Source organism: Lissotriton vulgaris, chromosome 8, assembly GCF_964263255.1.
Source record: "Lissotriton vulgaris chromosome 8, aLisVul1.2, whole genome shotgun sequence".
In the NCBI taxonomy this organism is placed as follows: Eukaryota; Metazoa; Chordata; class Amphibia; order Caudata; family Salamandridae; genus Lissotriton; species Lissotriton vulgaris.
In genome coordinates this window covers 1288539356-1288557471 of record NC_141696.1, presented here as the reverse complement: position 1 = coordinate 1288557471, position 18116 = coordinate 1288539356, and the positions used below count along the sequence as shown (strand labels likewise).

Genomic DNA, 18116 nt, shown 5'->3' with positions numbered 1-18116 from the left:
AGGTCTGGCTTGACAGGGCAACTGTCACATGACCTTTTCACCTCCACCAATATTGTTTTACCATTCTTTGATTCCACACAAATGCTTATCAACTTCCATATTTATTTGTAATGCTTCACATTACAATACAGAATTCCTTTACAAGACCTATTGGCATTGTCAATTTTTGTCTACATCAGTTATTGATATTGTGGACTTTACTACTGATGGTGACTACGCATGCGCAGAGAGGCGATCGAGCATAGACATTTGGGGCGAATAGTTAGCAGGTGCTCACAGAATGAGGTAGGATACAGAGTAGAATATACTGGTGGCTGCAGTAGGAGGATACATTTGGACGTCTAAAGCTGGGTTACCAGCTGCCTGCCTTAGGTAAGGTAACAGTGCAAGGAGAATAGGGGAATCAGGGGGTCTGGAATTTAATAAAATATCTACTTGTCCATGGGGCAGGTTGCTTCATAAATCTACTTGCCCTGTAACAAAATTCACTTGCACCTTTGGTGCCATGTAGTGCAGCGAAAAATTATGGCAGCAATCTCATTATATAAGAGCCCTGATATAGCCTCTCTGATTATGCCAGCGCTCATTCCATAGTAGTGTTTGAATACTTGCAATCCCCTTATTTTGCCACGTTTCCGCAGATCTATATACTGGGGTTGAAGGTAGTGGTAAGCAATAGTTCCAGGGTTAGAATGCCCTTTTGAGTCTGTGCAAACCTGACCTGGATGTTTTAGGGTGTTCAACAATTCTTCACTAATCTTTTCCCATACTGAGAAATGTTGGAAATTTGCACCTGACAATAGCAGACGTAAACCTTCTTCCAGAGTTTGGAAAAAAGTGTTTGGAGGGACCAAAAAACAATTTTTGCTTTTGCCAATGTTTCATCTAATGGTGAGGGCCTGGCAGCTCCTACACCAATAAGGTTTTGCAAAAACCATGCCAAAACAAATCACACATTGACGAAACTAAAAAGCTGACCACCGATTTCAGACCTATAGCTTTGCCAATGCTTCTTTATTTTTCTTTCCCATAATCTTATTTAATCTGGGTACGCTGATTTTCCATTATGAATATTTTTGGGAAATAGTAGCATGCATCAACACATGTTAACACATTTTATTAAATGATGCTGCAGAGAAATGGTACCTGAAATTTTACAGCAGTTTAGCAAAATGTTTTTTTTCCTGCTTTCATTTTTTATGAACATTTTATTTTGAAAGCAAAGAATCATCAATCTTGCTTTCAAGCTTCTGCAAATATTTGCAATAAATTAGAGAGCTTTCTGGGAGCATTATACATAGCCTCATATTGTTAAACTTTGAAAGCGTGTGCACACGTGTTTTTACTGGAACCACTGTCAGTAGTGCAGTTGGAGCTTAGAACATTTACTTGGAGCGCTCACCCTAATAATAAAGACTTTCATATAATGAACCATAAATACATGTTTGAACAGCATTAACATATGGGCAAAATATTATTATAACTGCAGACAGTGCCCTTCCTGATCCATATTGTGGTACTGCAAAAATCCGACTGCCCTAACGTTTGAGGAACGTGCAGTGCAATGTATCATATCCCCTTTCTGGGCACTCCCAAGCAGTCTGCCATTGTGCTTTGAATGCTACTACTCTACAGGTAGGGTAGTATAGTCACTGTTGGTGGCCGAAGAAGGTAGGTTTTGAAATAGAGAGATACTGTTGGCCCGCTGCCTGTATGTTGGATGTTTAGATACAAGTTTGTACTCATTTGTGTACATCTTTTTTGAGAAGTGGAGAGACCTCATGAAGAAACTGCAGGTGCATGGGAGCGGGCAGCAGAGGGAAAGAAGAGACCATTAGCAACACAACAATTTTTAGTAGTTAAAAGTTTGTGTTAGTTGCTCATTGTTTTGAAACTCATTTTTCCTAGTGGAAACCAATAGTGTGTTTTACTTGTTTAGACCAACTCGACTTGTTACATATATTTCAGGCTCCAATCACTGTCCTGTCCTAGTTGCTTACAATAGCCTTTAAAATCAACACAGCTTGAAATGTGCCTTTTAGACTGGTAGTTGATTCTGTCCAAAATGGCAGTTTGACTATTAGTACTCAATGATCACATCTTAAATGATTGAATTACTGCCTGCGTACTGCCACTGTTAGGTCTGGCTTTAATGTACTGGTGCAAAAGTAAAGCATTTTGCCATAACTCTGCTTAAAGCCTTACTTTTTTGCATTGTCGGTACTTGTCCTGCCAGGCTTGTACAGAATGATCGAACCTACGCCAAATGGAAAAATGGCAGAATTCTTTGTTGCTCGAATTGGAATTTCCTTAAAAAGTAGAAAGCAAGAGGCATTTGGCAAAATAGGAGCAGTTTGTTTAATTGAACAGTTTGGCCGGAAGAACAGTTACAGGCACTTGGTCTAAGGATTATCTCAATTTGCATCGGGTTTGCACTCTTCTTATTTACAAAGTAACAACAAGCAATAAAAGGTTTTGGCGTACCATATATGGTGAGGAATGTTGGTTGTTGCCTTAGAGGCATAAATTAATGGTCAATTGATTACTACAGGTAGGTCTTGACATTGCGTGGACACAATGTAGCCAGCAGTGAATGCATCCAGATGCCTGGCATGAGGAGCTCATGATCACTACATGTGCGAGGTCCTGAATGGCTATGTGTTCCTAACTCATGTGGCATCTGACTTTATTGTGTTTTTTAAGAAGCATGTGCACTCTCTCCGGCAATGTATGCTTTATTGAGGCAATTTCCTCGGACATTGTAATGTTGCTGCACCTTTCTGTGGGATTGATCAAGAGTTTCCTGCCGAGTGTGCCTCCCAGTTATGCACCCTCCCACCTCTGACCCATTAATCAGTAATCCCGGGGCTAGGTTGAAGGCACCTGCCTGACTACATACTTGGTAATCGGGGTAGATGTGGAGTTCGGAACGGGCGATTCCATAAATAGAGGCGATAATTCATTTTTATTGGTAAACCCATCACTATCCATATTAACATCTTTATCTGAGGACAACAGACTCTCAGGCTGCCAAATGCCTGCCACATATAGAAAGTGATCTAGTCTAATCACGTCCTCAGTTGGGGTAAAAATGGGTTCATGCTATTGCCGATAAATATGCTCGGATATATGTGGTGTAACATGAGAGATGGCTGTGCTGAGAGCTAGTCTCATGCAGGTATCAAACCTGTATAAGATACATTATTAAGAGCAGCGTCTCAACTGTACTATATGCAAGATTTGATGCTGAAACTATGTATGAGCACATGAGATATATGTTCTATAATTTGAAAACAAAACAAAAAACCCAATAAAATGTGTTTAAAAAAAAATAGTCTGATCACGTCTCCTTCCAATTTCATGTTCAGACTCCGTAGAAAAAACACCGCTTATCTCCCCTTGAAGACCCGATTGCATTTGGCCTCAGGAGAATTCTCTAACAGAGACACCACAGGGTCCGCTGTTACGACTCTTTGTACTGAAATTCACTCTTAGCTGCTAAAGAAATTTAAGACATTCTCCTGCCTCCTGCAGGGGCACCAGGGGCTTGTTTTACACCCCAGAGACAGTTGGGGAGACTAGTAAGCGGATTTCCAGAAAAGGAGGCAGGGTAGGAAGCAGACTAGCTAGCTCCTGGTGGAATATAATGATGGCTGCAGAATGTGAGGTTGGACCATTCTTTCTTTCAGTGAGCACTTAAAATTCATCCAGATTCATGCAAACTGTTAGCAATGTCAGTTTAATATAATGACGTACATTGGAAATCCCTACGATGACTTACCAGATTTTTACAAAACACGTCATTCATTTATTCATTTTGGTGCAGCAACGTAATGCAAAATAGTTAAATTAGTACTAGTTGTATTGGGTAAGTACCCAGAGAACATGACACTCAATTAATGTATATTATCTGTGCATAATGATGTGCATTACTAAAGAAACCCAGTACAAAATCCAGTTAGTTCACTATGATTCACATGTTATGTGAGACAAACGAATATACTTTGAAACTAACTTATGAACCTTTCCAATAACAGTTGTACCATTGTAAACTATGCACACCATCAAACACACAGGTGTCAAAGAAAGGGAAAATAGTTAAATATATTCAGTATCCATGAATTCAACCATGCACAGCACTTAAACAAGCCACGAAAAATATACATTTGATAATTATCCAATAGTTGAATAATCTCAATATACTTAGTGGACCATAAACAACTCCATATTCATTCTGAATTAATAGACCGAACTCGTGTTTAAGTGCCACTAAACTGGATGGAAAATTAATATATACACAGTGCATAATGTCGTGTAGTGTTACTGTCAGTAACGGAAGTCAGAATTTAAAAAATATTAATAGAAGAAAGAGTGGCAAATTCATTTGTTCGTGTAACTTTTTAAACGTCTAAAATGTAAAATACTAATGATAATATGCCGTATTTATGACCTGATGTTGGCTTAAGGTTGTGCCAAAACGCTGAAACTAATAAATACACCGATATAACCGCAACTCACCTTTAATGCAGACCATCACAGTACAGCACTTGGACCTGAAAAATGACACCCAAGCAGAATGCCATGAAATCAGAAAATTGGTCTGTTATCTAGGCTTAAGTATCTGAATATCAACTGTGCTAGCATAGTATTATTTTAAGACCACAATGTTTTAGTATTAATTGTATCTTAGCTAAAAGCTAGCAAAATTAATAACTTGGCTGGGGCAAGAGTCATACTAAATAACTCTGACTTCTGTCTGAAGAAGCCCAAGCTACATCCGTCACATAGAGAGGCCAGTAGTGATCCTAAGAAGCAAGGGGCTGGCAGAGGTAGAGGTCCACAAGAAAATGCAGTCAATTCCATGGGTCTTCTTACAGAGAATCTGTAACTCATGGTCAGACTCCCTCTATTTCATCAGCAGAGACTCCATTACCTGCTCTTCTGATCTCAGGGGCTATAAGGAAGTATTGTCAGGAGACATCTGACTCTAGAGGGGCTGATATCCTAGCCCATGAGAATGCTGAGAAAGCCAAGCATTTAAAAGAGCTCAAAGAAGACCCTCAATAACCCATTCGAAGCTGACATTTTGTCACCCTGTATCTCCTTTTCATCTGTAGAACCCTTGCTAGAGACTTAAAGATGGATGTATCTGCTGGGCTTGCGCAATAAATGAATGAACATAGTCTTGCCGGCTGTATTGCCATTAGAAAACTGAATCAAGTTAGATTGGGGAACCTGGTAACCGAGTTCCATCAGTACTCATAACCTTTAATTTGGCATGATGCTAGCAAAGCTCAAAGCACTTGAGGAAAATGAAAATATAAGCGCAGTAGAGAGAGACAGAAAGTAAGGATGAAAAGACTAGAATAACCACAGTCACCTCCCCTTTCCCTGATTCATCTATACAAGTTCCAACTGCATTACTTGACTCAATAGGCCCATCAGTTTCATCTTCATGTACAGGGGATGTTATGAAAGGTAAAACGATGGAAGGGCTTTGGTCTAAAAATGTAATTAATTAATTAATTACCTGTCACAATTTATACACTTTTCCAACAAAAAAAGAGAAATCTCACAGTTCCTTACTCGTAAAAGCCTTCCTCTGCTACTACCTTTTGATAACATAATTATTCCCTTTTCCCTACATGGAGCAAGGACCTTGAGTATCCCTAGAGCACTGGCAATCCTTTCTAGAGCTAAGCAACAGGATTTCCTCAGGGTGTCCAAATCATCAGCTGCACAATTCAATCAAGATTCCCAAATTTAGTCTGCATCTAATGATTTATTAGACAGAGTTAGGGACAAAATACAGCGTGGGTTATGTTGTTAACTCTAAACAACAGCCCAGCAGTCTGAAGCCTGGGAATCTCAGAGAGCACACACAACTCTTAACTTGGGAGCTATGCTGAGAGAACAAGGACAGGGCTTGATATTGAGGATCAGTGATCAGCTGCAACATTCCATCAACATCAATGGAGTGTTACCATGGATCTCAAACCGCACACAAAAAGACGGAGCTGGTGACTAATGCTCTGTCAGAGCTTACTAACCTGATGTGCGACTTTGGAATTTAAGGAATTCCAGAGTATATAAACTATCACAAGGAGAGCAAAGAACGAGGTGGGTGCGAAGGTGGGCATTTGAGTTTGGTGGTGTGTACTTGTTCTGCATTAGTAGCGGAGGGATGTACTCCTTTTTATGTTTGAGATCTTCACCTTGTTGGTGGAGATCTCTGTACCTTCAGCCACTGCCACAGCTGCTCCTTTGAAGACACTGCGTTTCTAATTGACCATCAAATGTCATGTGACCGCTCAGCAGACCTTTCTGTTTTTGAAAACAAACCACAAGAGTGGGAGGTTGTTTTTGAAAAACAAAAACACAAATGTATTGAGGGTATGGTGGTCATTTTTATTTTTTATCTGTTTGGGACCACCAGGCTTTCTCTGACAACCCTGCTAAACTCTAAATAGGTTGCCAGGGTTCAATTGTCACTGTTCACTGTATCCACAGGAGTTGTAGCCTTTGAAACTCGGGGAGCTGGCAACATGTACATTTGTAATAAAAGTAATCCTGCTGTGAGAGCAATAGCAGAAGTCCTAAGATACATTATCAGAGCGCCCAACATTTACTCAAAAGGTATATGGGATTCTCACAGAGAGTATTCCCTATCTACCCAATATTATAGAGCAATCCTAGCTTAGGAGCATAGACCGAACTGGAGTAGAGAAATTGGGCAACCATGATAGATCAGTGAGATCCAGCCGTAGAAAGTTAGGGACCAACAGCATGCATCCTAATTGAAAGGAGGTAAAGAGACTATGAGAGCAAAGACAAATCTGTTAGAGCACAGACAAATCTGAAGAGAAAAGTTGTCATGGGTCAACATCTACACAAATTAAAACCAACGGGACCTCAGGAATGGCAGAGAGAACAGAACAATAGAAGACAATCATACTGTGAGAGCAAAGACAGAGCAGAAGACTAAAATTGACAGTCCCACGCTGAGGGCTACTAGAGGCTAAGTCTTTGGATCATTGTCAGAACTCACAGCAACATTAATAGAATGGGAGGCTTGGGGATCTCAGAGTGTGTGCACCAAACAAAGTCATCACAGTGAAGTAAATTAAGCTTCAGAGCAAAAACACAAGTCCCAATTCACAGAGCTGTTTATACTTGTAAATTTATGTGCGCAAGTGGTCTGCTAAATCTTTATAAGATGGTCTAACAATCATAAACCAATTTACTCCCAATTAATATTGCCCCATATCAGCATAATATTGTGTGGTAAGTAAAGCCCAAGCAGGAGGTGCAGAGTGAGCATCTCAAAGCATGTTCAGCCTTAACCGTTTGCGAACCCTCACAAATACATACATTTTTAGCCATTCATAAACTATGCCAATGTTTACCACCTTAGAAATTGTCAGACATTTATTCCAGGCAAGGGCTGGGGTAAATCACGTTTCAATGTGGGAAGGATAATTGACCCCCTCCAGATCTTGCAGGTGGGGGGGAAGTGTTCCTCTACAGGGAAACTTATTTTGCCTCTGGAAAAAAAGAAATTGGGGGATTACTCTAATCTCCACAAACAATTTCTGTATTTTCATATGATCAAGGAGCATTGTGGTAGAATGAGCAATACCCACCAGATGTTATTATTGGCAAACGTGTAAATGTTTTTATTTTAGAAACAATAGCATTCACTCTTACAGTAAAAGCGTTCCTTTAACGAACCATGTGTACAACTTGGAGCACTTTGTTTGTTTGGACGCATTTGATGTTTTACCAGCGCAGGATTCATCATTGTTTTAAGTATCATATGAGGAATTAAATGGGATGAATCAGGTTCATTAGACAGTAATGGTTTTGAGAGAAGGCCTGGGTTGACCCACAGCAGAGGAGACAGCTCTTCTATTAACTATTTCCTATGAGTAAACACGTAGTTAGAACGTCTGGGGTACAGTGCTACACAATTCTGGTAGTAGACAGTGCCCCACTTTTCTTAGACCAATACATATCAGGTGCTTCTACCCAAATTTTTCTTGGACTTCCCAACCGTCAGTATTCCAATTTTCGCAGCATGAACTAGAGACGATAACTGAATTTTCAATGATAAACTTTAGATTGGGTCCTCGGGATAACATATCCGATATCATCAGCTGATTTCAGTGCCATAGGCTAAAATATTTTTCTTTGCAACTTAAAACCCACCAAAAAGTACATGGTTATTATGTAGCCAACTGAGCAAAACTGGGAATAGGCAACCATGATGATTATCCAGCCCCAATTTATTTTGCCATTCAAATAGAGCAGATAACTAATTTTCTTCAGTCATTGAAAATTCGCAAGTTTGAGCATAGCGATGAGATTGGTTTAGCTTTAGCGACATTAACATTTGACAATAATTCAGAGCAGCATATTATGGAAGTGCTCGATATTGCTGGGGAAAGGTGCAGTTTTTCCTTTGACATCACAGTGTCATTTGCCTGGCATAATCCACAGTTATACACCACATGAAATAAGAAAGGCCTTAATCTTCCTCTGATTGATCAATATTTAGATCTGAATATGTTACCAATTTTTTCCATAGTTCAAATGATGGTTTATTAGTAAGTTAATCGGTACCAGACATCTCCCTCTCTTTTCCACAAACATTCATAAAACAGTTACACCAGGCAGTATTGGAAAGTGCTCATAAATGTAGGAAGAGATAAAGGCAAAAAGTTGTAGAAATAAAAAATATAGAGAACAAAGTTACAAAACGCACTTGAACAAATTTCAATTAATCCAATATCGGCTCAGCATAAAATCTTGGAGGCAAGCACGCTTTCTTCTTTGGTTGAGGAATTCCCTGAGGAAGAAGATTCACTGGAAGAACTCTCATTAGAAAAACACCCAGTTGACACATCATTATTACTGACAGCCATGGCAAGGTGTTAGATTATTAATATTCACCATGCAGCCATTTTGTGTTTTGACCACATTATTGAAAACTTTCAGTACCTAAAAGGTCTCAAGAATATTGTTTTATTCCAACTGAGCTCTTCCTTTGATCAGGTAACCGTTACACAGGAAGCTCAATCACGGAGTCGAATCGTAGCTTTCTTTTCCTTTGACGGATCATTTCCCTTTTCCGGTACATGCCCTCAAGATGCCTATCTTCCATACCTTTGTTCTATTTCATCGCCCCATGAAAAGCACTGGGTTTAGAGCTTCTTCATTTAAACAGCAACAACTCCTTACAATTTCTTCTCTCTATTCCTCCCTACCTGTATGCATTGCTTGATAACACAATTGAAGCTCTTTGAGGCCTTTTTTGGGTGATATAGCACTTTTCTTATGTTTGAGTGCTCTAATCTTGAAGATATTTTGCATTTTGTTTGAGTTGCATTGTCAGTGAGCAGGAATATAAGAAATCTTTCATCCAAGAATTGTATTACAGTTCCACTTATTACATCACTTACACACTGAACTGCAGGCCAGCTAGAGAACCTGTATAACAAAACTAAAATGTAAGATTTCTTAATATTTCCTGTAATTGGCCCTACTATTTCGAAAGCTATCTCCCTCAGGGCAGCTCTGGATGTTTTCTACAAACCATGGGAGGCGTTTCCACTTGCTAGCTTTCTCACTGGCACAATAAAACACTCCAACACTCAATTTCTTAATATCCAACTCCAACTACGGGCACCAAAATTCAGACTTTTGTTTGTTTGAAAAGCTTTATTTCACTACATTGACCATAAAAGCATCACAGAAATGAATAAAACATATAAAATTAGCACAGAGATCGAGAAACATTAGAACAATTTTACATCCAGTCGCCATAGCATAAACAGTTGGAATGAAATACAGGTGGAAATAATCAATGCTTTTACACAAGGAAAGGTTAAAAACCATACTAAAACCCAGTAAGGGTAATAAATTAATTTGTAAAACAGGGGCCAAAGCTCTTCTATTTTTTTTCCTTTTTTTTTTTTTAAATTAAAAAAAAAAACACAGTTAAAAGTTGTTTACCACGGGTCAAAGGATGTTAGCAAGCCTGGGCAGACCGTATACTACATACGGCCACTAAGAGGAAGGCTCCAAAAACTTCCTCCTCATGCACCACATTGAAAATAAAAAGCGGGAGACTGAGTAAACTATTGGGGGGTGCAGCTCAATTTTCTATATTCTATAGGCCTTGCTAAAGTGTCTTGTGCCCGGGTTCTTACAGATTTGCACAAGTCAGCGTCTTCTGGGCGACCTATAGGAATCACATTGGAAGAAAACATGCACCTCTGTTTCATCCACTAAGCCACAAGCAGGGCATTCAATCATAACCTGTCCCCCCCATTTTTTAACATACGATCGTAGGGGGAGGCACCCATGCCTAAACTGTAGAAACAATTTTCTTGCCAACACTGGTTGGATACAATCCAGGGTGGACTCTGTCTGGTAAGTAATTTTGATTGTAAGGAAATCATTTGTCAACCGTCCTAATGAGGAACTACGCATCATCTTGGACAGCCGGTATTCCCTATAGGCTGTCACCAGTGCGTTTCTACTTAATGATTGCGACACGGTTTGGGGCTCATCCCACAGGTCAACTCGTCCCAGTTCTACACATAGTGCCTTAAGGTGTCTCAGCCAGGGTATCTTGCCCACCCCGTTCAGACCCAATATCTCAGTTAGTTCCTCACTATACGGGGCTAGCTCGGGAGTGCTCCACAAGCGTCTGCAGAAGGTTAATGGTCTAAGTGCAGCATCCTCGGCAATGGGTCTGATTCCTAGGTCCATTCTTAACGGGTTCAATGGTGTGCTTTTGGGGAGGCTAAGAAGTTGCCTAATGAACGCGTTCTCAGTGCGTTCAAGGGATAGGAGTGCACAATGGCCCCACATTTCTGCACCATATAACGCAGCACTTCTTTTTTTTTTTTTTTTTTGGAAAACCTTTTTTTGAAAAATCAAGGCACACAGCGATTTAGCCTTACATCCCGGAGGCTAGGCAGCATTCTTGGAAGAAGGATATGTAGTGTACACAGTACATGTTATAAAATCGTATCAGGTTTAATTTTATGGAATAATAACGATAAACCTATGAGGTAACGAATCTAAAGAAACACCAAAACTAGTGTGAATAGGCAAGGAAGAAGTACATAAATGCGACAATACCCAACGCAGGAGAGGGCAGGGCCGTATGCCCACAGGGTGTAACTAAGCAGTACAAATTGAACGACAACGGGGGGAAAGAGTACCAGGATGGCAATGAAGTGACAAGTAGGTTGGAAATAAGGGCTAGGGGGAGAGTCGTATGTCCAAGGGGGCAGTGTCGGGAGGTAGACAGATATCACCCCTATATTCAACCAGGCCCCCCAGACCGCACTCCACTTCTTGGGCTACCCCTGGCCACGTACACCGTTTTCTCGCGGGCCATACACCAATCCATATTGGTCTTCCACAGTTCCACAGAGGGGGGCGACGGGGCTCCCCACTTCTGAGCGATGTCACGTTTCGCCACCATATTCCCCAGGGTGACCCATTGGGTTTGAGCGTTATTGTAATCTGTGGGGCCCCACACATTCAGCAGACAACGCCGGGCCTCCGCCGGCAAATCCACACCAGTCACCTCACGCATCACCGCATAGTCTGTCCAGATTTCCCTTGCTTTAGCAAAACCCCTCTGGAATGATAGAGAGTAAGACATGGACAGGCAAGCCCCATAGGCTGCCATTATGTGGCTCAGAACAGGATACTGTGCCTTTAAGAGAACTTTCCAGAACTTCACAGTATCCCAGAATGCACTGCAGGTCCCTTTTACTTTCAATTCTTTTTTCCGGCTCTTGCAAGCAGGACTCTGGAGCATTGAGCTCTCCCTTTTGTAAGGGTTTATTGGTGATTTTTTCACTTTTGTTCAAGTTTTTGGTGCCTTTCTTCTTGGTAATCCTTTGGTGCACTCTTTGGTTGTCAATATGCCTGCATTATTCGACAAATGTCCAGAGTGCTACAGGGAGAAGGCCAAATCGGATCCACATGAGGTGTGTATCCTCTGCCTTCCCTCTTCCCATGTCCCAGAGGAGTGTGTCATTTGTCAGGGCTTTTCTGGCAGGACCCTGAAGGATAGAAAGAAGATCAGGCTTCAGGGCCTTGAAGAAAGAAGGCTGAAGGCGCACAGTGGGTCTGGAGGGGCTTCCTCTGCCCGTGCTGAGGCCTCTGGGGGGCTCCCCAGGGGCAGGAAGACCAGCAGGCGTCCCCATTCTCCTTCTGGGTCGATTGCACCAACTACGGCGTCGAGAGGGATGACTACAGTCTGTTCCCAGGGCTCTGGGTCGAAGCAACGCCGAGGGTCGACGTCGAGGGAACTGAATAGACCGCCGTCGTCGTCCTCGTCGGAGTCGAGTGATCGACGTCGAGCGGCCCGGTGTTGGCGCTCGCCGTCGAGGCTACACAGCCGTTCGCCGTCGGCCAAAAGGAGAAGGTCGTCGTCAAGGGGATCCTTGGCGTCGAAGAGAGGATCGTCGTTGAGGCGAAGATCGCCGTCGAGGCGAGGGAGGTCGCCGTCACGGCGAAGGAGATCGCCGTCGAGGCGAAGGAGGTCACCGTCGAGGGAGAGATGGTCGACGTCGAGGAAAACACGCTCGCCGTCGAGGGACCAACGCTCGCCGTCCGGTTGCCGTTCTTCGACGCCGAAGAGACGAGGAAGGAGGTCTGGCGCCATGAGTCAGTCGCCGACGTCCCAGGCTGGAAAGGAAGGCGGATCACCGGGTTCGGTGTACTCCATGATGTATACCCCGAGGCAGGTTACGCCCCCGCCTCCATTACCGAGGGGGCTCCCTCTGCGGGCCCCTACTCCTCCTCCGCTCCCACCACTTCCACCGCGTCCTCAATCTCTACCTCAACCTCAGCTGCCAGCAGACAAGCCGCCTCCGATTCCTCCGAGGTCGGTCTCACTGCCCCGATTACCGACTCCTCCCAAGGGGACCCCTCAGCCGAGGGCCCCAGCCAAACCGAGGTCACCCGCCCCTGTGGAACCGGTGGATCGACCAGAAGCCAAGGAGGTCACGATCACGCTCCGGACGGAGGGGGAGATAGAGGAGTCGGCATAGATCCTCCACCAGGTCAAGACGGCGTCATAGGAGGCGCGGATCGCGGTCCTGCACGGACTCCTCCAGGACCAGGACCTATTCACCGACCTTGTCGGAATCCCCGGGGACAAGGGTGTCTCCAGTGGACGACATAAGCACGTTCCAGGATGTTCTCCTGAGGGGGGCAGCGAAATTGGGAATCACGGTGACTGCTCCAACACCCACGACGTCCGTGATATTTGAGATGCTTCACAAGAGGCACTTGTCTCGACCTTTGCTACCGCTAGTACCTGGATTGGTAGAGCCCGCGGAGGAGCTGTTCTTCACGCCAGCAGTGACGAAGGCCGCTCCCTCCCGGCTTCTAAAGAAGTACAGGGCCCCGGATTCTGACCCGGCTTTTCTGCGGATAGACCCAGTTCCGGACTCTGTTATAGTGACAGCGGCCAGGTAGCTACATTCTACCCCCCCGTCGCCAACCGTACCGCCTGATAAGGAGAGCCGATGGATCGACTCAGCCGGCAGGAAGGCTTGTGGGACGGCATCCACGGCCATGAAGGCCTCTAGCGATGCGGCTCTGCTAGGGCGGTATGACCGTGCCCTTTGGGAATCCCTTCAGCAGTTCACGGAACTCCTGCCAAGAGATAAGAGGGAGGACCTCCAGGGGATCCTCAAGGAGGGATGCTGGTGTCGAACCAGGTCATCAGCGCGGCTGCGGATGTCTCTCTGTTGGCAGCCCATGGGTATTGTCATGGGATCAACCAGGGGCGCCATGCTTGGCTCAGGCTCACATGACTCAAGCTGGAGGCCCAGCAGCGGGTGGCCAATCTGCCCTTCTCGGGGGAAACCCTGTTCGGCAAGCATGCCGACGATGAGATGGCCCGCATAAAAGCGGAGGCCGAGACCCTGATGACTGTGGGCTTGGAGAATCCCAAAGAAAAGAAGGCCTACCGCCCGTTCCAGAGACGGTTCGGTGCACAGGGCAGAGGGCGAGGACAGACTTCTGGACAACCGCAGCAACAACAGCAGCAGTTCCGGAGACCCTTCCAGAAGCGCCAGAAGGGTAGAGGGGGCCAGCAGTCCTCTACAGCGAACAAAGGCCCGGCTGGGTCTCGACCCTGAGCGGTTACTTCCCCTACATCCGTTACCCGCTCCGGTGGGGGGAAGCGTTCAATTTTTTATGGCAGAGTGGAGAACAATTACTCAGGACAAGTGGGTGCTGAATATTGTTTGCAATGGATACAGTCTTTGGTTCACAAGCCCGCCTCCATCAATTCCTCTGGTCAGCTCGCGGTTTCAGCTGCGCGAGCTCCAGGCAGAGGCGGATATCCTGTTAAAGGAAGAGGGCGATAGAAGACGTACCTCTGTTCTTCCTGGTTCGCAAGAAGGACAAGAACGAGTTCAGGCCCATTCTGGATTTGCGACAGGCGAACAAGTGGATTCGCAGAGATAAGTTTCGCATGCTGCCATTGCATCAGATTTATCCTCAGTTGCAACAGGGAGACTGGCTATGTGCTATGACCTACAAGATGCGTACTTCCATGTGCCCATTGCACACAAACACAGGAAGTTTCTGCGATTCCAAGTCAGCACCAATCATTATCAGTACACAGTACTGCCATTCGGACTGAAGTCTGCGCCCAGAACATTCTCGAAGTGCATGGCAGTGGTAGCAGCACACCTAAGGAAGAACAAGGTGTTTGTCTACCCGTACCTCGACGATTGGTTGATCAAGGCCTCCTCCTTCTCGGAAGCTCAAGCACACTTCCAGAAGACGTGCGTTCTCTTGAACAAGCTGGGGTTGCACATCAACATGTCCAAGTCTGTCCCGACTCCGGTCCAGTGCATTCAGTACTTGGGAGCCCCCATCAATACACTGTCAGCAAGCGTGTCTCCTTCGTAGGAGCGACGATTATCACTCCTTCGGAAGGCTCAGGCTCTTATAACCACTCCATCTACAACAGTGAGGACGGTGTCTTCTCTACTGGGATCGATGGCCTCTTGTATCTTCCTAACGCCACACGCACGACTGCACATGACACCGTTGCAGGAGTGCTTGGAGGATCAATGGGATCAGAGGAAAGGGTCTTGGGACGACAGGATAAGACTGTCTCTGCATGCTCTTCAGTTTCTGAAGTGGTGGTGTTCAGCGGAGAATCTCCTCAGAGGGGTTCCGTTCCACAAGGACATTCCCACTCAGACTGTCGTGACGGATGCTTCTCTCCACGGCTGGGGGGCGCACTCCGGAGACTTACAGATTCAAGGAACATGGTCCCCGACGGAGTCCACGTATCACATCAATTTCCTGGAACTCAGAGCTGTTCACTTGGCACTGAAGGCCTTTTATCCGTCCTTCCAGACCAACTCTCTGCTTGTACAGATGGACAATACGACCACGATATATTACCTCAACAAGCAGGGGGGCTCGAGATCACGCACTCTGTTGCAGGAGGCGCAGGCGATCTGGCACTGGCTTCTTGCCAGAGGATTGACAATAACGGCTACTCGTCTACCAGGTGTGCAGAATGTTGAGGCGGACGCACTGAGCAGACTGATTCAGGAAAACCACGAATGGGTCTTAAACGACGAAGTACTAGGAGAAGTCTTCGCAAGGTGGGGGACTCCACACGTAGATCTGTTCACCACCGGCGAAAACAGAAATTGCCGAGACTTCGCCTCCAGGAACTACCAGCAGGGGACGCTGGGAAATGCGCTATGGATCAACTGGTCGAACAGCTTTCTGTACACTTTTCCACCCATTCCCCTGATTCTGGCGGTGCTCATCAAGCTGTCCCAGTCTAGGGAGCGGATGATCCTGATTGCCCCGGAATGGCCCAGGCAGTGGTGGATCACGGACCTGCTTCACCGGTCTCTCCTTCCACACATACGGCTGCCGTGCAGGCCGGACCTTCTCACGAAGTTCGGGGGGCAGATGTTGCACCCCAACCTCTCGTCTTTGAGTTTGGCGGCATGGCTCCTGAGATAGTGCAATATGGCCATTTGAATCTACCTGAAGATTGCATGGACATACTGAAGGAGGCTAAGCGACCTTCCACTCGGACTTCCTATGCTTACAAGTGGAAGAGGTTTTGCATCTGGTGCAAGTCCAAGAATTATGACCCGACGACGTGTAAGGAAGATGTCATCCTTCCGTATCTTCTGCATCTGGCGCAGTCTGGCCTTAATGTCCATTCCATTAAGGTTCCTCTTGCTGTGCTGACTGCCTTCAGGAAATACCCTTCACAGACTTCCTTCTTTCAGATCCCTGTGATCAAAGATTTTTTGGAAGGCTTGAAGAAAGTGTTCCCTCCTGTCCGGCTTCCTTCGCCTTCATGGGAATTGAATGTGGTGCTGTCCAGATTGATGAAGGAGCCTTTTGAACCTATTCATAAGGCTTCGTTGCAGCACCTGTCCTGGAAGGCGGCGTTCCTCGTGGCCAATACATCGGCCCACAGGGTGAGTGAAATTCAGGCGTTGTGTTGCCAGGAACCTTATACTGTATTTCATGCTGCTAAGGTTGTTATGCGTACTCACCCTAAATTTCTTCCAAAGGTTATATCTGATTTTCACGTTAACCAGACCATAACTTTACCTAAGTTTTTTCAGAATCCTTCCTCTCCAGCGGAAAGGTCGCTGCATTCCCTGGATGTTAGAAGGGTGTTGAAATTTTATCTGGATAAGACCGAGGATATTCGTAGGTCAGACCAATTGTGGATCAGTCAGGACGGGTCTTGCTACCTCTAAACAGTCCATCTCTAGGTGGATTGTGTCCTGCATACAACTGTGTTACCAAAAGGCTAATAAGACCTTAGGGGGTAAACCTAAGGCTCATTCCACCACGGGCAAAGCTGCCACGACGGCTTTGCTCCGTAATGTTCCAATTGCAGAAATATGCAAGGCGGCCACTTGGAAGTCGGTCCATACCTTTGCTAAGCATTACTGCCTGGACACTGATGCCAGGGCAGACGCTCAGGTTGGGCAGGCTTTGCTGCGAAGTCTGTTCGTACAATAGTGGTGTTATTTCTCGTTTCTCCACCGCCGCTTTGGTGTGGGGATGGGCTTGCCATTCTATTCACTAGATTATGACTATACACAGAGATCCCCTACTAAAGAAGGAGTAGTTTCTGTCCTGTAACTCCAGTTCTGTAGTAGGGGTATCTCTGTTATAGTCATAAGCGCCCGCCCTCCTCCCCGGTGGAGAGAGAGAGATATTCATGTAAGGAATGCTACAGGTCTGGCGTGTTACGCCTTCAAAAAGAACTGAAAGTAAAAGGGACCTGCAGTGCATTCTGGGATACTGTGAAGTTCTGGAAAGTTCTCTTAAAGGCACAGTATCCTGTTCTGAGCCACATAATGGCAGCCTATGGGGCTTGTCTCTCCATGTCTTCCTCTCTATCATTCCAGAGGGTTTTTGCTGCTAAAGCAAGGGAAATCTGGACAGACTTTGCTGTTTGTGGATTTTTGGTGGAATTTCTAGTTGAAGTACTGGACAGTGTAGCCTGGTTATATAGGCTGCATTAGCTGTCTTTAATTCTCTCTTAAGTGTCTGTACAGTTCTGCATTTTTCGACACCTTAAGAGATTTTTTTTGATTGCTCCGGGGTCCACGCACATGGGCGGGACTATTCACTAGATTATGACAGATTATGACTATAACATAGATACCCATACTACTGAACTAGAGAGACAGGACAGAAACTACTCCATTCTTTGGACAGTACGTGTTTTTGCGGCGCAGATTTGAAGTGACCCATTTTATTTCAAGTATGCCCTCGTAATGGGTAAATAGGTTGTCATTTCACCCTTTTCACGTGTCCCATTAAGCCTTGGGGGATGGGGGAGTGGGGGGGAGGGAGTCAGCCAGCAAGATGGCAGTAAATGCGCCATCTGTCCTTAAACTTGGACTCAGCCGAGTGGCTGAATGGATGCAGACGAACCTTTTGAAGCTGAATGGAGACAAGACGGAGGTGCTCATTTTGGGCAAACAGAAACATCTCTGGAGCCCTGTACACTGGCCTCCAGAAATGGGCCCTCCGGATCACTGACATAATATAGAATG

General features: G+C 45.0%; 1 protein-coding gene across 3 annotated transcripts in view; it reads left to right on the top strand.

Annotated features, from left to right (window-relative positions):
* The window catches only part of PARP4 (poly(ADP-ribose) polymerase family member 4), a 1988214-nt gene that overhangs the window by 116297 nt on the left and 1853801 nt on the right, over positions 1 to 18116 (top strand). The window lies entirely within an intron of this gene.